The 22083-nt window shown below is 39.2% G+C and overlaps 1 long non-coding RNA gene across 2 annotated transcripts in view; it reads left to right on the forward strand.

Annotated features, from left to right (window-relative positions):
* Nucleotides 1-22083, forward strand: part of LOC131483781 (uncharacterized) — a 52806-nt gene that overhangs the window by 23016 nt on the left and 7707 nt on the right. Inside the window, exon 4 of one of the 2 annotated variants that reach the window (XR_009247923.1) lies at nt 10333-10461. This is a non-coding gene — a long non-coding RNA (uncharacterized LOC131483781). Of the gene's footprint in view, nt 1-525; nt 909-10332; nt 10462-22083 lie in introns of those variants that run through there. The other variant, XR_009247922.1, reaches the window with a different exon arrangement.

Below are 22083 nucleotides of genomic sequence, written 5' to 3' on the forward strand. Positions count from 1 at the left end.
ATATATATTTGCCTTAAAATGATCTTCATTTCTTTATCTGTACTGAGGAAACAGATCTGGTTGTATCTTGTATTATTTCCATTGCTGAGAGTTCCTTTTCTGTCAGTTTCTCCTGTCTCTACACAATTTCTCTTGGCAGAGAATGATATTGCTGTGATTTTCCTGATCAATAATCGGGATTATAAATCTTAATTCTTCTCTAGTGTTTTGCCAATGGACTAATTTATTTTCTGCCATGCATGTGATCATGCCCTAAGGGGTGTCATGCAATGTCTATATAATCAAAATGTCTGGTATAAAAATCACTGCATATTTTTATTTTCCTGGAGAAACAAAAATTCTCCAGATTTTAATGCATTATCACTGTGGTGACCTTTGTTTAATCCTCTTAAAAAATGATTGGAAAAGCAATCAGGACAAAGAAAGTATAGCTGTTACATCTCCTTGTGATCATGTTGTTAAGAATTGGATATCTTTCACTTCAGAAGTAAAATAGAACTGAATTACTTTCTTCTCTACAACTAGTTATGAGCCATCAATGCAAAGGTGATATTACTGATTCTCTAACATACTCCTTTTGACAAAATCTTGCTGGGCGGCTGGGTGGCTGAGTCGGTTAAGTACTGGACTCTTGATATCAGCTCAGCTCATGATCTTGCTGCCGTGAGACTGAGCCCCACATCGGGCTCCATGTGCTGGGTGAAGAGCCTGCTTGGAATTCTCTCTCTCCCTGCCTCCCCTCCCCCCCAAAATAAATACATAAACATAAAAAAAAACCTTGCATGATATGGTCAGGATACAAGTAGCTGGTGTCCTTCTAACATGAGAAACGGACTGCAGGACACAGAATCAAGAATTCTAGGTGTCGGTACCAATTCCTCCCCTGGGAAATACCGTGCAAATCACCCACCTCTCGCAGAGCGTGTTTTCGAAGAAAGCAGCATTCTTGTGTTACCACTGAATTTTTTCTTGTTCATAATATGGATACTAAAGTCATGCTTTTGCATTTACATTATTGATAGGAATATTTGGAGGTAAGGCAAGTTTCCATAGAAGGGTTTTGAAGACGCAAAGAAGCAGACATTGTTACACACAGCTCATATCCTCAGAAAAGACCTCAGTGTTGGGGGTGCTTAAGTCCTCTGTGTACATAAATCAGTAGAAGAGAACAGTTTGGGATTCGGAGGAGAGAAGAGATAACTGAAAGAAAACATGAATTTGTGACCAATTCTAGTTTTCTAGAGTTTTCTAGTAAAAGTCAGGGGTCTCAGAATTTTTAAGGCATTTGTTTGTGGAGTGACATTAAAAAGCAAAGTCAGTTTTCTCCTATGATAAACGAAGAAACTGGACAATATCACTGTTAGGGTCCTGTCCTGATATGGCATATATTCTGTACTATTTTAACATCCCTTAAGATTGTGCTTCACTTGCTGGGATATTTAAGTGCCTTGGCCACATTCTCTGAGATTTTCTGTTGGCACAAACAAATTAGGCTATTTGGGCCCAAAGGAGATGACTTGGAAACACATGTTAGAAATTGCAGCCTGTGTAGTTCCCAACAGTTCTGTGAAAATCTCACTGTAACAATATTCTTTGACTCAAGCCATAGCATCAAATTATAAGTGATTATCTTAGCATAAAACTTTACCTTCTGTTATACAGAGACAGATCAGCTTAGAAACGCTAAAAGAAATGTTGGTTGGGCTAAAAAGATGCTCAGGCCTATAATTCTGGCACATTATGCATTGCTCATAGACCTATTTCACTCAGATATATCCCTTTAGGAATGTGGCCTATTCTCATGCATTTTCAGACATATCCAACATGGCATCCACATAAGGAGACAGTCTGTTACATTAAGTGGGGTAATTTCAGCTGTTTTAACAAATAATACCCAAACTTTCAGTAGTTCAACCTTGCTGAGGTTTATTTCTTGCTCAAGTAACAGTGGAATGCAGATGTTCGTGGACTATGAAAAACTTTGCTCTGTGTTATGATATGGGGACCTACACCCTTTTCCACGTGCAGCCCCCTACTGTCCTTCATGGCCATAGAGTCCTCTGCTTCCTGCCAATGGACAAGAGGAAAGAGTATAGAGAAAGAATAGCATTTTTTAACCCCTTGGGCTGGAGGCAGCACATACATCATTTCTGTTCCTTTTCTAGTCAAAATTAAAGGGCAGCTGGGAAATGCAGTCCCTGGCTGGTCCTTACTTTCCAGAGGTGGGAAAGCATGGATGTCAACAGCTATCTCTGTCCCATCCAATATATCAGTTAATATTAGGAGGCTTTTGTTAAGCCTGTCCTTTAACGTTCAGGCCACTGTGTTTCTTTATTAAGTGGCCACCCACACATTAGTCTTTACCAACTTCATTAAACCATAAGTGGAATTTTTGGCTGAGGTCTGTCCCAAGATTGACAACAATGTTCCTCCATTTATGACTTGAATGACTCTCATTACATTCATTACGAAAATAAGGAGGCATGCCAGAAGCAAAGTGGTTATTAGACAAAGCATTCCTGGATGAATTTATATGAAGACAGTCTTTCCAAGCAGATTGCTTCCCTTTTTGATTATTAACGCAAAGTTCCTGTTCAATAATGGACAGAAGAGCACTATCCATGTCATTAGGAGACCCGGTACTAAATCGCTTCCCTCTTCTGACCTCAGTTTCCTCAATGCAAATAAAGAGTTTAGACTGAACAATCTCCAAGTTCTCTTTATACTTGAGGGGAACATATAATATTGCTTGCATACCTCAGACCTTAGAAATTCTGCTCTCGTCTTGCGGTCATTCACACTGACGATTTTATTCACACTGGCTCTGCTCATGTCTGACTCTCTTTGCCAGGGTGATCTGTCAACCACTTCCTAGCCCCCAGCAGCTCTGTTGCAGAGTTTTTGATCATGAAACATCCTTTACCTGCCACTATTTCAGTATCTGGAATCTGGCCTATATGCCCATATTCATAATCAGTTTCTTGAAGCTTTATGTTCGAGCTTATGATAACTGAGCTACTTAACCCTTTAAAATATATTCCCCAGGTAAATATCGCTCTTTTCTCTTCGAATCTAACTTAATGGCCATGAACGTGATGCATTTGATGGGACCATCTGTTTTTTTCTTCTGCCAAAGACACTCTGCACATTTTGGCAGCTTCCCTATGTGTACTCAATAACTCATGCCAAGTACAGTTGGAATGCTTCATGAGTCCAAAGTCTGAAAACAACTGAACCCAGCAGTGCTCATCTGAAACGGAGTGTTGATTTGCGGCGAGTCAGGCACCACAGGACTATATGTCTTAAGGTCTGGAGAAGCAGCAGAAAGATAACGTTAATGTGCTAACTATCCCTGGTTGACGATGGAGAAGTTATTGAAATTTATAGAATAGTGACATTTATGAGATTTTATTCCCAGAGGTCTGTGCCTCCATTTTGGGATTTACAACTTCCATCCACATAAACACCACTGTGATCTCTTTTGTACACATAACCCTGTACACACTGGGACACAGCTGTTTGGTTCAGGAGCGGGTACCTGACTCATGCTGGATGAAGCTCTGCCCCCCCCAGGAGGTAGCTATATTGAGAACCCAGACGGTGCCTCTAAGAAAAACAGCTTGGGTGTTACAGGTCATCATGAGTCTTGTCATAGAGACTAGACAAAAAAAGGTAGCCTGTTTTTAGTAAGGGGTAGGGGGGAGGAAGGAGACAGAAAAACAGTGAAGAACAGAAACCTAGGTAAGAAGACAGAATTCAATACCGTTTGTGCTTCTGGTTGTTCCTGAGCCCAACCATATCCTCTGCTTTAATTCCATGAGATATTAGGCTATTTTCAAGAGAACCTCCTTTATTTGCATAAGCAAGTCATGTCACTTGCAAACTGACTATTAAAGTATACTTACAGGAAAAGAAAAAAGTTAGTATCCTTCCAGTCAATGTGAGGCTTGAATCATATATTAATTATTGTTGAAGAATCCAGATTAAAAAAAATCAAATTTGATGTTTGCTCTTTATTTAGGATCAATTATTCAAATTGTGGCAGTTTTCATAGTTTACCTGTCATCTGAATAGTATATATTTCCTATATGTCCAGATTCTGGAGAGTTGATCTTGGAAAATGTTTACATGTTTAAGCTGGACTTTTAATATTTCATTGGATAACGGATTGGGATGCAGTTGGTTTTTTTATGTCTTAACATTAAATTTTCTCACCATAATCTTACAAGTCTTACAAGTTACTCTTACTCAATACTCATTACAGTTCTCATTTGTATAAGAGAAAAACCAACCACAGAAGTCAGCATTACAAAGAATACAAAGCATGCAAAGAATGTCTGAGAAATCAGCTTAAAATAAAGCCTTATTTTAAGCTTATTTTTAATGCTGGTATTCGATTTGTTCAGAATGTAGAAAAGAGGGGCGCCTGGGTGGCTCAGTCAGGTAAGTGTCCGACTTCGGCTCAGGTCATGATCTCACGGTTCGTGGGTTCGAGTCCCACATCAGGCTCTGTGCTGACAGCTCAGAGCCTGGAGCCTGTTTCAGATTCTGTGTCTCCTTCTCTCTCTGCCCCTCCCCCACTCGCACTCTGTCTCCCTCTTTCTCAAAAATAAATAAACATTAAAAAAATTAAAAAAAAACAGAATGTAGAAAAGAATGGGTTAGCCAAAGAGGGAGACATTATTCCAAATATCTATCATCAAAAATTCACATCATATCAGTGACAAAGTCTTTTAAAACTTAATTAGTTACATAAATAATACACCTTAAAAAAAAAGTTAAAGTACTACCAGGGTCTTGGTATTAGCATCTAGGAAAACTGAATGTCAAACTAGGGCAAATGTAGCTTATGCACTATATTTTGATTAACTCTTGATAGTGATTTTATAAACATTGCTAATATATGTTCACATTTTAACGAACCTGCTAAATTACATTTTTCTTCTGCTTTTTGTTCCATTACGTTTACCTTGTTTTAAGTAGTACAGCCCTTTTAGGGACCGTACCCTTTTCCAAGACAGGAATCCATCCACCACTGAGGTGTTAGTATGATGCTATGAAGGGTCTTTATCTTTCGACATGGAGCTCTGTGTTAGAATTCCGGCTTCAGACATTACTAAATGTTTGTCTTTGGGAATGTCATTTCACCTCCCCAAAGCTTATTTTGTTCATCTCCAGTATGATGATAATGAAATTTGACTTGAAATGTGATTGCAGAATTAAAGGTAAGGGCACAAAACACTAAATACGCAGTCGGCAGTGCATAAACTGTTGCAATTACTATTCACTGGTATCCTCGAACAGAATAGGAATTCTCCTTGGCCCCCACAGAAGTTTTCGTAAATGAATTGGTTCGTCCCATTCTTGATATCCAACAGAATGACTCCTTCAGAGCAAATGGAAAAAAAAAATTTCTCCTTTTCTGCGTATTCCCATGGAATCAGTGATTTGCATAGGAGCAGAGATCCTGTTATGGGTACCATTCACGGTGAGAGCAGAGGATGCAGAGATGGAACCCTTCTTACCTCTGTGACGTTACAGAAGGCTTAATCAAGAAACCTCCCATCCTCTGCTTTCCTGTAGAGATTCGCTGAAAGATTACCCAGATACTTTGTGTTCTTTTGATAATAAACTGTCAGCAGGGTTGAATTCTTCAATTTATTATCTGTTTTGACCTTCTATTACTACGCATGTATTAATGAGAAAGTGTCTTAGTCCGTTCAGGCTGCTGTAACAGAATACCATAGATGGGGTGGCTCATAAACAACAGAAATGCATTTCTCGCAGTTCTGGAGGCTGGGAAGTCCAAGATCAAGGCTCTGGCAGATTTATGTGTGATGACAGCCCGCTTCCTGGTTCACAGAGGACAGTCTTTTCATTGTGTCCTCACACAGGACATGGTAGAGTGGCACCTCTTCTATAATGGCACTAACCCCACTCAGGAGGGCTCTGTCCTAATATTTCCCAAAGGCCCTACCTCCTAATATTGTCACTTCAGAGCTTAGGATTTCAACATAGGAGTTTTGAGGGGACACAAACATCCAGTCTATAGTAGGAAGAAAGCAAGATAGTTGTTAGCTTTTTTTCCCCACCTCTCGAAGAATGACACAGAAAACTATATTTCTATTTGGTCAAACAATCAAAAAGTAGAAAAATGTATATGCATTTTTTTTTTAATTTTTTTTTTTTTTTTTTTTTTTTGAGACAGAGAGAGACAGAGCATGAACGGGGAAGGGGCAGAGAGAGAGGGAGACACAGAATCGGAAACAGGCTCCAGGCTCCGAGCCATCAGCCCAGAGCCTGACGCGGGGCTCGAACTCATGGACCGCAAGATCGTGACCTGGCTGAAGTCGGACGCTCAACCGACTACGCCCCCCAGGCGCCCCTGTATATGCATTTTTAAAAGAGATTTTCTTATTCTCTAAGTTTTCTTACTAAAAATGTGATGTTAAAAAGAAAAGCACATTCCACATTGATGAATGAAAATAGCCTTTGAACGATGGATTAGGAAATGTATGGCATTCATTCTATAAAAATGTCTCATGGTAGAAAATACATTTGCTCAATACCAAGGTTTTCAATTATTATCAAATAAAACATCTGAGTCATGTCTTTCACTACTAAAGTCAAGAAAGGCAAGAGTGTCCTGTTTATTGTGATTCATAGAGAGTTTAGCAGATTCATCATGGCTGGCTCTATTCAAATTTATCATTGAGCATTCAAAAACAATTTTCAAAGCAAATTTTCTATTTCTTCCAATGTAAATCTGTACAAACAAACCATCATGATTTTTAAGGGTTCAAACATTCATTATAAATACCTATTCTGCACGTGTTTTAATTTTACTATTCCTTACAGAGTTAACCTTTATTTTGCTTACTAAGAGCATGTCAGGTTAGAACAGTGGCAGGCACATAGTAGGCGCTCCAAACTATTGCTTGAGTTACCTTTATCTTTATGCTAGAAATGTGTATTCTGACCTTCTGTATTTGAAAACCTGTGTTTTATCTCCACAGATTTTATCAATTAGTTCAGTTATGATTATTTACTTGTCTGTTTTACTAGGTTCCCACCAAAAGGGAAGTGCACAAAGTTAGGTGTAACCAAGAGAGACAGAAGGAATGGGTTTCTGTATTATTTCTGAAGCAGTATGCACCAGTGTAAAATACCATGAAACTTTATTTGTTTTCTATTAATTTAACAAATCAAATTTTATATTAGGTGAATCATTTACTGGACTTTACAAAATTCATCTTGACCAAATTACACAATTGTAGGATGTATATACCACTCATTTCTTCCTCATATACCCTGCCAATTACTTTTCTACTTTGCTGAACTTTCCTTTTCTTTGTTTCCTTTTTATTTCTTTTACTTACACATTAGGTCATGTTTCATTTAGTTTAAAAAACCTCCCTCTCCTCTAACAATTTAAGGATCTTGAGGAGATCAATATACTCCATTAAAACTTACCAATAGTTGACTTATTTGCCATTAGTAATTCAGAAGTGTCTTGTTAGGACAATGCAGAGGCATGAAAAAAAATATTTAAAAGGCAGTTTTTTATCATGATGAGAGCTCTTCAAATGCATATTCACATGGCCATTTTACCCTTTGCTCCACTGCTTGGAGATTTGAGGTATTAAAAAAAATAGCAAAAAGCAGCAGAAATAAATTGACATTGTTTGCAGGAAAGAGGCACTGTCCTTGGAAGTTATTCATTTTTATCAAAAGGATAGGGCAGGGTAAATTGTTCCTTGTAGCATATGACAACAGAGGTACAAATGAAACGTCAGGATGTGACTAACATGGTAAAGAAGGGAGACGGTCTAGTGAAACCACCGTTGCTCAATGACCAGATATGTGGTTCTTAAGTTTTACAGGTCTTTTAAATTTTTTTAATTTTATTTTATTTTTAAGTTTTACAAGTCTTAGGTCAACCAATCATTAGATCAAAGAATCTAGGTTCCATCATGAAAGAAAAAAGCTTTTGCTTTTTTTTTTTAAGATTAGCATACTTGTTTATTTATGTGATTTTTGTTAATTGCCTCAATAATGGCTATACTAATTCTGCCTTACCTAGTTTACTTTGGTTTACTATCACCCGTTCATGTTCCACAATTGGAGAATCACTGTCAAGAGACATTCTGGGTCCTAAGGACTTAATATCCCAAATTCGGCTTTGATGATGCCAACTGATCAAACAGGAAGCAAAGCCCCAAGAAAGTAGACTTAAATGGGATTACAAGAAGCATTAATCCAATGTGGGGAAATGGAGGCCATCACAGATGGACGCAGTGTACCAAAAACAAAGTGTGAAAGATTAAAAGAATAATTCAGATTTTCCTAACTAGAGACAATTGTGTCCTAATAGGCAGTCCAAATATCAAGAGACAGATAGAGGAAGCAGACACATTAATAGTAATAACATAGCAGTAACTGTAGCAGCAGTAATTGTGAAAGCAAGAAGCCCTAGGCACTAGGAATCTGGTGTTTACAAAGGCACAGAGCATCTGAGTACAGTTTATAGTCAGATCTTTCTGGAAACCCTACGGGAAGAAGATATCCGACAGGATGGTGGCAGGTGGGACCTGGGGAGACCAGGACAATGACTATCTCTCCCATTTACAGTGACAAATTTTACAAACCTTCAGAATGTATCTGTCACAGGAAGTTCAAGGAGAGTCACATCTATGAATTTCTTTTGAGTTCAAATTTAGTTTTTAGTAAGACAATATGCACCACAGGGTTGATTTTTTTAAAAAAATCTATGTCTTTCGCAAGTAACACTTAAATAATATACATTTAGGGGCACCTTGGTGGCTCAGTCAGGTGAGAATAGGACTCTTGATTTTGGTTCAGGTCATGATCCCCGGGTCCTGGGATCAAGCCCCATGTCGGCCTCTGCTGGTAGTGCAGAACTTGCTTGGGATTCTCCCTCTTCTCTCTCTCTGCTTCTCCCCTGCTCATTCTCACTGTCTCTCAAAATAAATAAATAAACTTAAAAACATATCTATGTAGAAGAATATAAATGATTGAACTCAAATGGATTCAACTGGTTACATGGAAATGATCTAGAAACCTGGCAAGTACTGCTTTAGTTGATTCTTCAGGCTACATGTTAGAGCTGGAATAGGAAGGTTTGGGGCATAGGCCTTAATGTGTCTTCTGCCTTATGCTGCTAGAGATAACGTGCAACAAGAGTAGCTTTGTTGGGGTGTGTGTATATATATATCTACACAGACACAAATATATATTGCATATATTTGTGTCATTTCACAGGAGAACCACAGTACCCGCACACACACATCCATGTGCATATACACACACTCGCGATCCTATCTATATCTGTACCCACTGAGACCATTTCTTCTCCCTCTTCCTTTATGTTCCTCTTCACAAGAGGAAAGAAAAAGAAGTCATGCAGTATAGAATAACATTTGTTAATCTCTTCTCAAATTTGGAATTAGTCCAGAAAATCCAAGAGGAAGTTCAACTCACCCACAGTCTAGCTGCGGAAACTACCCCATGTGACTTCCCCACCCCCACCACTACTGATCTCTTCACGTATTCTTTATAACGAACCCACTAAACTTTAATTAATATGAAAAATTCAGGTTTTCCTCTGATTTAAACATGACTGACATCATGCTGCTACTAAAAGTGAAACAAAGTACAGGCACGGTGAAAATATAGCCTGAAACCTGGTGCCTGCCACAGTTCTCTTTTCCTACTGCCAAGTCATGGCTAGCATTTCCATGATGCATGGCTCCAAAAAGGCCAATGGGGTTAAAAGTGAAGAAGAGCCCTTAGAAGGGGAAACACACACATGCCTACATCCATCTGCCATTTGCCTCCGCCCCCCCCCCCCCCCCCACCAACACCTTTCTGCTCATGTTCAGTGAATTGTTCAGAGTAGGCACAAATGTGCTCTTGGAGGGGAGCTGTGTGACACAGGCCACCTTCCTCTCAGACCCTAGCCACTAGCATTCTGCTTGCCTGGACCAGGCTGCTGCCATGTGCATGTATTCTGCTTCTGTGTATGGTGTATGATGTGTGAGCCCTGAGGTCGCATAGCCCCTCTGTAGGGCTGCCTGTAATCCTACATCCCACTTCCTCCACAGAACCTAGTACGCTGACATAGCAATATACGAATATCTAAAACGCTGACTGCAAGAGCAACATTAACACATTTTTCACTTCAAGAAAATACCCCGGGCTCTGCTTTTCAAAAACCTACAGTCATCTGTTAAAAAGTGATTGACCCTCTCTCCCCTCCCCCACCATCACAGTGTGTGCAGCTGACCTCTTCCTGGCCGTGCCTTCTCACAGGACTTTCAGGATCAGCAACTCTTGGCCAAGAAACAAAAGCAGAATCCTCCCATTTCCCCCGTGGATTTGAATGAAAACTGCTGATAAAACCAAGTACAACTGCAAAGGAGATGTTGGAGAAGAACCAAGGTGAGTCTATAGGGAATCCCACATATGATGGCTCACATATTTAAGCTGTGTCAAGGTCACTAACATCTTACCATATCGAACTGAAAAAGTCACCACTATCTGGACAGTTAGGCATGTTTTCTAGGGAAAATAATAATTTTTTTATACCTCTTTGCTAACAGGTTGGTTCAGTAATAAATATGTGAGATCTATTAGTTAAAAAAAAGACTTAAAATTAGAAATTTGTTCCAACTATGTCTATTGTCCTTGGCCAAATAGTTCTTTTTTTTTTTTAATACATGAAATTTATTGTCAAATTGGTTTCCATACAACACCCAGTACTCATCCCAAAAGGTGGCCAAATAGTTCTATACACACCCACCTTTATTTCCCAGTGCGACAGATTAGGAATAGTACAGGTCATCTCTCACTGTATAAATGTGATTTTGGATCACCTGAATTCTTGGAGACTCTTATTAAAATTAAAAAATTCTGAGAGGATGAATCTCATCAAAAACCACCTGAAATTCTAGTCAGTTTATCTAAAATCGGAAGCATTCCAACTTATTTTGAATTCAGCATCAATTTTTTCTCTCTTTTGCCTGTAATCTCTGATAAGTAATCAAAGATACGTTTCTATACATGCACACACATATACATATAACATGCACACAAGCGTATAAAACTTTAAAAATTCATAGTAAAACAAGTGGCATTGAAACAGTCTGATTTTAATGTAATCTTATTTAAAGATATATACTTCCAGAGATGGTAATGAAAGAGAGCTGATGCCCATCTTTGCTATTGGTTAGCTGGGGTCTTGAATTAAAAAGGTTCAGAATTCTTCTGCCCATTTCTTAGATTTTTTTTTGACACATATTTTGGTACATCCTGTGGACATTTAAGTGTGTTTGATTTAACTCTGCATTTCTATCAAGATCTACAAGGTCTTGTATCAAGATTTACAAGAAAATGGGATGGTTTGGGAGGCTGGGGTTAGTAGACAATTCTGTCACAGTCTCTGGCATTTTTGCACATCTTACAAATAGAGGCACTATCTACTTTTGTTCTGGATTATCTGTTAAGGATGTTTGTATGGTGAAAAGACTTGGAAAATACAGATGATATCTCTCTCCAGAGCAAAGGGCAGGCGCACTTACTGTCTAGTATAATAAAGTTAATGTCTCTCACTGGGGCAAATGTCAGGCAGGCTTATTGCCCATTATAAAAGATTCATGTTCTCTAAACTCAGGGTTTTTTTCCCCCTATAATGCAATGCATTATGTGTGCAGTTCTTACCTGGCTTTTTTTGTGTTGCCTTATGGAGATTAGGAATCTGGGAACCAGCACAAGAAATGTTGATGTTCTGACTCTGCTATTACCATGAGTAGTAAATTTTCCTTTGTTTCTGACCCAGGAATCTTGTATCTTATGCCAGCATCTTTGAAACTGTGTCAGGCTAATTTATTCACTTCCAAGTGAAATCCCAGATCCTTTGCTGCTCTTGATAGCTGGGTATTTGGTGTAGTAGGAATGCCAAACCCCTATTTGTTATAGTACTATTCCTATGAATATCAGATAATAGGAATATTGCCTTCATACTGATGTATCAATGAGCTTATGTTGTAGACCAGGGATTGGCAAACTGCTGCTCCCCTGTGGGCCAAATCCAGCTTTCCACCTTTCTGGACACAACCATGCATGTCCTTTCCATGTTGTCTATGGCTACTTTCACCTACAACAGCAGAGGTGAGGACTTGCAACACATGCTGTATGGCCTGCAAAGCCTAGAATATTAGTTATCTTGCTATTTAGAGAAAAAGTTTGCTGACATTTATTATAAAGCAACCAAGGCAAAAATCCAGGCTATCATAAGTTGATTTAGAAATATTTGGAGTAGGGGCACCTGGGTGGCTCAGTCGGTTAAGTGTCCGACTTCAGCTCAGGTTATGATCTTGTGGTTCATGAGTTCGAATCCCGTGTCGGGCTCTGTGCTGACAGCTCAGAGCCTGGAGTCTGCTTCGGATTCTGTGTCTCCCTCTCTCTCCCTCCCCTCCCCCACTCGTCCTCTGTCTCTCTCTTGAAAATAAATAAACATTAAAAAATTTAAAAAAAGAAATATTTGGAGTAGAGAGATGAAGATAAAATTGATATTAAATGATAGTATGGAAGGGAGCTTAACAGTTAACTGTAGATAAACCAATTGACTGTATATACTTCACTTCTACAATCTATTCAACAAATAGGTGAGCCATGACCACACATCCAAATCTTTTAAATCTCAGCTCATCCTCTCTCTCTGAAGCTGACCCTGATTCAGTATTAGAAAATTTATTTTTTTCTCTTCAGAGCTCCCACAGCACTTCATCTAAACATCTTCTATAACCAATTAACTACCTTATGTAATATTTACATACACATGGTTTCTTAGGGTGAAATCCATATGTATAAACAGATTAAAAAACTTTTTCCCATGATCCAACTTTTGGGGTAATGATTCACCTCTTGGGACTTAGAAATTGATTTGAATAAACCCTTTTTTAAAAGTAAGAATCATTAAAATAGGATTTTTTCTCCTGTAAGCCTAAATAGCAAATTACGCTCTTAAATTAAAAACTTAAATATGTGCTAACACCCTGTCTTTGTAGATTTCCTTTTGCAATTATACTTCTTAAAGTCTAATTGCATTTTCTTAGTTTGTTTCAACTGAATAAAGCAGGGGGGTGGTGATACAGAATAGACTCATTCCTATTGGCAAGGGAAAGCATGTAGACATATCCATTCTTGAGAAAGTGGTGCTGGACAAAATACAGAAAGAGATGTTGCTCTGAGATTGCCATAGACATCTCTCAGAAATAGTGAAAAAAGGTGAGCCAATGACTTCATCATGGTTTACTTGTTACACAGTCATGGTAGCAGGATTCAGGTAGGTATAAATGGAGTGCCATAAGACTGTTGGATCAAGGTAAAGAGGCAGACTCTTAGAGAAGAAAGATTCATCCATGTGTCGGGGGTTATTGAGCCAAGTCACCAGGGGAAACATTTTACGGAGAAATAGCTAAATGCTCTACAAGAAACTTAGGATACACAATAATAATAGCGCTTGTTAACTGAGGGCTTGCTAAGAGCCAGGCTCTCTGTCAAACAATTAATACGTATTACCTCATTTAACCGTCACAAATACTTTATAAGGTAAGGCTAATTGTTATCCTCATTTTATAGATGAGAACAATGGCTTACACAGGTTATGTAATGCTTCAGGTCACACGAGGAGCAAGTGACAAGTGAAGTTCGATTCAAATTCAAACCATCTCACTCCAGAGCACTAACTTTTTTAGTAATTATATTCCACCATCTTCAGATGGGTAAAGCTGCTTCCCCATAGGCCCCATATGAAAGAAAGCTTTAATCATCCATAGCTCTACTGGAAAAAAATCTCATGAAGATGGGGTGCTGAAATAAAGGTATTGATCTACAGAGTTTCAGGTATGATTTACTTCTGTAGCTCATTTAGTCCCCTGAGACATGCCCTTGTAGTCTCAGTTCAACCATCAGGGAGTGGCTGTTCCTGCTCCCCAACCAACTCCATTTGCCCATAATGCCATGGCATATATTCACGGTTCACGTGTTCTCACTTCCAGCAATCTACTTCTGTGCTATTCACATTCACAGGCAGAGGATTCTATTCTGATAGTGGGCCACACCATTAACATACTTAACACTTTAGAATAAGGACAGGCAGACTTTGATCTAAGCCTTTAAGACGGCACTAATAATAATTTTTCAGGCAAATCTCATTATTTCTTGATGCTCTCAGAATACTACAACTCTAAAGTAATTATGATATAGACCCGGCTGCTGGTCCAGAGCTCCAGGGTTTCTGACACACACAGGAACTTCTTCAGAGAAACCAGCGTCTTGAAGGAGGACAAAGGCATGGTGGCAGGAGAGTTCTCAGCAACTGGCACTCAACCCGGTTTTCTCTTTTCATTTTGAGTCATTTAGTTTCACTCTGACTTTACAAAAATCGAATGGAAAGAAAAGTACAACTTTTATAGCCACCAGCATAGGAAGGTGAGAAAGTTTGAGTGAACAGGGAGACAACTTAAAGTAGAAATTCAAGAACAGTGAGGAAGTAGGTCTTTCATGTGGCGCAGAAATTAGAGTTTAAGGTGGAGTGAACTTGTCAAGTCGTACGGGTTTGCACAGACACAGACCTAAGAATAATCAGACTCTACAGCAGGCCACACTGATTACTGCCACAACTCAGAATACACACACACACACACACACACACACACACACACACACACACACCCATAGGCTGAAACTTGATTTTTGACATTGGCAGCCAACAGGAGCCATGAGCTTCATCAAGAACAACTGCAAAGCTGAGCGTGTGTTTCTTCTTATCCTCTAGTGACAGGGTTTGTTTCGGATTTCTTAGCTAATCCCTACCAGCCCCCACTTCCAACAGAGTTAAAACTAGTTTCAAGGGGAGGGCAAAGGGATATGCATATTTGACAAGGCTTTTAGCATTTTATGTTTAGATAAACATTGTGGTGTCCATGGGAAATCAGTGATTGTATTTATTTCCGACAACTGTAACTAAAAATGTACCAGTATTTAAGGTTCAGGACTAATCTTTCTTTTTTTGCATACACCCCCTACTTTTAAAAATATCTGTGACGGTCACTGGTATATCATAGGAGCTCCCTAAATACTCATTACATTGAGTCACTAGCATGGTCTTTATAGGCTATACGGATTGATGCAGCTATGGTAATAAATATTCATAAACCTATGGGCAGGGTAAAATTATTCTGATTTCTCCTATACCTATTCTGTACAATGGCTGTAAGATAAACTCAGTTAACTGTATTTTTGTCACTTTCACATGGTGTGTGTACCCCACTAGGAATGTCAGCTGAAACGGATGTCAGCTCTGACCATGAAATTGTCACAGGGTTGGTGCCAATTCTCTTCTGAAAACTAACTTGTGGAACCATACGTGTTGTTGGGAGGTTGGCATAATTTGTTGGCTAATAGAACCATTTATGTCCCACACCAGATATCACCTTTCTCCTGAAACAGCTCTCCCTGTGTGTTACATATTTCAGCAGTGTCTCCCAGTTTACAAGAGTGAAGTCTTCCTTGTTTATGGCTATTCCATTCTGAACTCCGTGAGTTTCATGTTAAGCTTTTTGAATCTTTTTTTTTAGCGCCAATTTAGGAATTACAAATGGATCATGTTCTCTATAAACTTATAAATACTAGCTAAATGTCATTTGACATTTTTGAGAGGTTAGTTTTTATGCCTCTAAAAACAAGGCTTTGGGGCACCTGGGTGGCTCAGTCTGTTAAGCGACCGACTGTTGGTTTTGGCTCAGGTCATGATCTCACAGTTTGTGAGTTCAAGCCCTGAGTCAGGCTCTGCACTGACGGAGCAGAGCCTGCTTAGGACTTCTCTCTCCCTCTCCCTCTGCCCCTCCCCTGCTCTCTGTCTCTCACTCTTTCTCAAAAAATAAACATTAAAAAAAACATTTAAAAACAAGGCTTTACATTTATTCCTATTAAAGTTTATCCTCTTTTATTTTTTCAAGTCCCAACTCAGTCATTTATTAGCTTTTTCATATTAGGTGAATTATTACAATTCTTTTTTTTATCATTTAATTTTTTTTCATCAAGGTAATTGTACTCTTTAATCCCTATCCCCTATTTCTCCTTTCCTCCCCACCCACCTTCACTCTGGTAACCATCAGTTTATTCTCTATAATTTAGAACTGTTCTTGATTTCTCTCTCTCTTTTTATTTCCTTTGCTCGTTTGTTTTGTTTCTTAAATTCCACATATGAGTGAGATCATATGGTATTTGTCTTTCTCTAACCTATTTCACTTAACATCATACTCTCTAGCTCCATCCATGTTGTTGCAAATGGCAAGATTTCATTCTTTTTTTATGGCTGAGTGATATTCCATTGTATGTATATATTACATCTTATCTTTTTATCTATCCACGAACACTTGGACTGCTTCCGTAGTTTGGCTATTGTAAATAATACTGCAATAAACGTTGGGGTGCATGTATCTCTTTGAATTAGTGTTTTTATATTTGGGGATAAATACTCAATAGCACAATTCATGGATCATAGGGTAGTTTTATTTTTAACTTTTTGAGGAACCTCCATACTGTTTTCTAGTGGCTGCAACAATTTGCATTCCCACCAATAGTGTAAGAGGGTTCCCCTTTCTCCACATACTCACCAACACTTGTTTCTTGTGTTTTTGGTTTTAGACATTCTGACACGTATGAGGTGAAATCTCATCATGATTTCGATTTGCACTTCCCTGATGATGAGTGATGTTGAGCATCTTTTCATGTATCTGTTGGCCATCTGGGTGTCTTCTCTGGAGAAATGTCTGTTCATGTCTTCTGCCCATTTTTTTTAATTGGATTGTTTTTTGGTTGTTAGTTGTATAAGTTTTCTATATATTTTGGATACCAACCCTTTATTGGACATACCATTTGCAATGTCTTCTCCCATTCAGTAGGTTGCCTTTTAGTTTTGTTGATTGTTTCCTTTGCTGTGCAAAAGCTTTTTATTTTGATGTAGTCCTGATAATTTATTTATCTTTGCTTTTATTTCCTTTTCCTCAGGAGACGTGTCTAGAAAATATTGCTATATAAGCTTTTTGTATCTTTACCTTATTTTCACTCCTACTACCACCACTCTAATTTAGACCATTTTTAGTTCTGATTTGAGATACTACAATACATTTCCAATTGGCTTTCTGAAGTCTAGAGTCTGCCCTCTGCAATACAACTAACAGTTCTGCCAGACACATCTTCTATATATACTATTTGTCCAAAAACAATTTAATGACTCCTAATGCCTAGTACAGAGGCTAACAGTAATACTATTCAAGCAGAATGATAAATTTTTCACATATTTTTAAGAATGGCTTCCTAGACATTAGCCTTACCCCCAGTAGAAAGCCTATTGATATGATCGAGATCCATCAGCCCTCAGAGTCCCATTTCTTTGATTTAAAAATAAAGGAGTTGAACCTGTTTATTTTGGCTTACTGTACAGTGCTTATTAAATGCCTCAAATTTCCTGCTATTCCCAGAACATGATCTATACCAGAAGGATCCTAGACATTTTTAGGATATGGACCCCTTATGAGATGCTTTTTTGAGAGAAAGAGAGAGAGAGAGAGCGCCCATGTGGGGAAGGGGCGGTGGGCGGGGGGGGTGGGGGGGGAGAGAAAGAATCCCAGGCAGGCTCAGCATGGAGCTTGATATGGGGCTCAATCTCACAACTGTGAGGTCATGACCTGAGCTCAAATAAAGAGTTGGATGCTTAACTGACTGAGGCACCTAGGTGCCCCTTGACCCCTTATGAGAATTTGATAAAAGCTCGGGATTCTACCAACAGAGGATAACATATAGAATTCATGGCATGACTTTGTGGAGCCTTTGATGGCCTATGGAATTACCCTGTAATTTCCTCCCTAAACATCTTTTTTTTCACACAATTCCATGGATCTATCCTTTCCAACATATCCCAGGAAGGTTTCTGAGATCTATTTCAAATGTGATAACCTCTACTGTCTTTTTAAATGTCACTATTTGGACATGAAGGACCTATTCTCTAAACCTGCATAGAATTTCATGTGCACTTTCCTCATAGTAAAAATGACATTCTTCTTCATATTTTAATTCTTTGCGTTCTCCTCTAATTCTCTTCACTATGTTGCAAGACCCTTGCAAGCAGGACTAGTGTCTCACTCCTGTTTGCTTCCTCTTGGACCCTTCACCCCATGGTCTCCACCCTGACCTAGACCACAAACATTGGAAATATTCAATGCACATTTATAAAAGAGTTATATATATTATATATATACATATATATGTTTTATATATATATATATATATTATAAAAGAGTTATGGAGAGTTAAGACAGCAGTTTCTAAAGCTCTAATATAACTTTTCATTTACTTGTGTATTTTTTTGCTCTTTAATAAAAGAAAGAAATTATGAATTATGAAAGACTCTAACAATAAATATCTGAAAATAAAAGGCGAAGTTGGGCCATGGAGCAGCTGTAGAATTTCATGGAGTATTTCTGAGAGAGAATACATTTTGTCCAGATTCTGTGGTAAAGCAATATTACTCCCTATAATACTAAGGTCAACTTTAACAACCATGAGTTCTGTTTTATATTTGTAATTCAAAATGTTCAACTTTGAAGGACCTATTCTTTTTCAACTTGGAAAAAATAAAACTCATGCCCTTAGCTCCTCAAACTGATACTGCATACTTTACAGATGACAAAGTATTCATAGAGCACTTTGCAAAAGGACAATTTTCTTACCAAGGTAAGATGAGTAAGTAAATAACCCTTTCTTGTGGTCTGTGTTCTGATGAGTAAGTAAATAACCCTTTCTTACCGTGCAGTTTTTCCTCCAAGGGAAATAATCCTTACACATTCTCTCCTATTAGATTATACTCTTAATCCCATGATAGTCACTTGAGAGTTAAGTTCTCTGATTAAATGACAATAATTTCCCTGATTTCCTGATTGACAGACCACCACTTCCATTGGGAACTGGATACACCCCGCCTCACAGAGACTCTGTTTTGACCTTTTTAAATTAGCTTGTCCATAGGTCCAGGACCTTAGGAATCCAACATTCCATGTCCAGTAGGAGTCATAGCTAGAACACCCACTCCTACGTGCCAACTCTTGATTTTGGCTTAGGTCATGATCTGGAGAACTGCATCGGCCTCTGCGTTGAGTGTGGAACCTGCTTGGGATTCTCTCTCTCCCCTCTCTCTGCCCCTCCCCCACTCTAAGTAAATAAATGAACTTAAAGAAAAGATGAAAATTGTATCTGTTACATGACTCATGCATGCAATCTCAAATAGACTCACTGCGTATATTCCTTAGACATATGAATAGAAATTTAAAAAAAAAAAAAATATATATATATATTTTTTTTTAAATTAATTTATTTATTTTTGGGACAGAGAGAGACAGAGCATGAACGGGGGAGGGGCAGAGAGAGAGGGAGACACAGAATTGGAAACAGGCTCCAGGGTCCGAGCCATCAGCCCAGAGCCTGACGCGGGGCTCGAACTCACGGACTGCGAGATCGTGACCTGGCTGAAGTCGGACGCTTAACCGACTGCGCCACCCAGGCGCCCCTAAAAATATATTTTTATGCTAAATTGACGTGGAGGTATAATCTAGACACTCCTGTTCCATTGGGGATGGTGTGGGAACGTAGGTGAGCCATACTTGGAATAAAAAATAATCTAGGGGCACCTGTGTGGCTCAGTTGGTTAAGCATCCAACACTTGATTTCAGCTCAGGTCATGATCTCACAGTTCGTGGATTGAGCAGTATGTCAGGCTCTACACTGAGAGCATGAAGCCTTCTTGAGATTCTTTCTCCATCTCTTTGTCTCTCTTTCCCTCTTTCAAAATAAATAAATAAATGCATAAATAAATAATCTAATCTAAGATCATATATTTTTTTTAAATTTTGTTTAACGTTTTTTATTTATTTTTGAGACAGAGAGAGACAGAGCATGAATGCGGGAGGGTCAGAGAGAGGGAGACACAGAATCCGAAACATGCCCCAGGCTCCGAGCTGTCAGCACAGAGCCCGACGCGGGGCTCACTCACAGGCTGTGAGATCATGACCCGAACCGAAGTCGGACACTCAACCGACTGAGCCACCCAGGCGCCCCTAAGATCATATTTTTAATCCTGATGTTAAGGAAAAAGCCGTTGACAACAATTTGGCGGATATATCAATGTAAGACAGGCCCAGAAAAGAATGCATGCACCTTAAAACAAAATGATTGTAACTGTTGTTTTGAAGGAGCTGGAGTCATGCTAGCAGGAGGGACAGACTTGTCTCAGGTGAGACCACACTGTGTGGTCTCTGAGAAAATATATCACTGGCCTTGCTGAGGAGCACTGTCTCCCTGGGAGGCTAATGAGTTAAACTCACCAGCCCTGCTTCAGTGGAACTTGAACTGGGTTTGGAACGCACAAAAGAGAACTCTGAACCCCATAAAACAGACGCCTGCACAGGGTGGAGGGAGAAAGGGTCCTGATGCAGAGGAGGAGGATTTATAAACACCCTTCTTTGGGCCTACATTTTGAAAGCTGTATGACCCTCTTCCGATATGCATGACAAGGGGATCAAGAAGCTAAATACAGCTTCTTTAGCTAGAAATCATAAATACTTACTGTTACAGGCTTGTTGTGTTTCCCCAGTATTCATGTGTTGAAACCTTAACTGCAAAGGTGATGGTATTAGCAGGTGGGGCCTTGGGAGGTAATGAAGTCATGAGGGTGGAGCCCTCATGAAAGGGATTTTGGTGCCCCTATAAAAAAGACGCCATAGAGCTCTCTGCCTTATTGTCTACCATGTAAGGATATAATGAAGGGCAACTACCTACAATCCAGAAGAAGGTCTCCTGATCATGCAAGCATCCTGACTTCAGACTTCCAGGCTCAGACCAGTGAGAAATAAATTTGTGTTGTTTATCAGCCAGTCTATGGTATTTTCCTTCAGCAGCCTGAACTAACATGACTATACATGTATATAAATTAATACACACATGCATTAATACTATATAAATTGTATATACTCTTTAGAGATATACTTGGGCGTTGACTAGAACACTCTATGTCCTTCCGTTGAGTTTGTTTTGGGTCTAGTCTGAGCAAGACTAGAACAGTGGAATCTGTTTGGGTGCAGGATGGTGACCATTTCCTGTCTCCATCATCCTGCTCAGTCCAGACAGAAATGAAAAAGCACTGCTCCTGTACCCATTGAATAAATAATTACTAAGCAGGGTCACTGTAGGTGCCGACAGCAGTAAGAAGACTCAGTCCCCTCAGGTGAGGACAGCAAGAATCAAATTACCTGGCAGAAAAGGAAAGGGCTTCTCAGGCCCGAGTCACACTGGGAGCTTTTTGGAATGACACAACGTGGTTCTCAGAGAGGAGGAAATATCCCTAATAAAACTGTCCACACAGCCTGTGACTGCTATTCATTTAACCTTCGTACAACTCCCCCCTTCATACCATAGACACTGGCATTCCTATAACACCTTTCTTTTGCAGAATTTAATCATTAGGGCTCACAAAAGAACAAACATTTCAGGCTTTCGAACAGAGTTCTGTGTGAGAGAAGTTCTTTCTGAGAGGAAAGTCTGAGCTTCAGTCAAGATGGCATGGGATCTTTTACCAGGATGGTCCTGACCTGGGGATCCCAGGGGACAAAGAAGGGGGCACGGTCAAGTCTATATTCTCTTCTCCTAAAAGGATGAATCCCCTAAGGATGAGGGTCTGGAGTTGGCTTCATTGTAAGTGCTTGAGTTGTGGCATTGGTTAAGATCAGAGGTAACGTTCCCTCCTCACAAAATGATCATATCCTCCTACCTTCTCTACTGGCCACAGTGGGCATAACCCTGCATTTGGGGAAGAAACCAGTTGGGAACCTTTACTCAGGCAGCCACATGCTTGTTTGCTCAATAGGATTGAAGTGATTTGGCCATTATGGCCCTAGTCAACTAGTGAGTAATTATGTGACCAAGAAAGACAGCCTTTTTCTCCCT

Source organism: Neofelis nebulosa, chromosome 8 (assembly GCF_028018385.1).
Source record: "Neofelis nebulosa isolate mNeoNeb1 chromosome 8, mNeoNeb1.pri, whole genome shotgun sequence".
NCBI classification, from domain to species: Eukaryota; Metazoa; Chordata; class Mammalia; order Carnivora; family Felidae; genus Neofelis; species Neofelis nebulosa.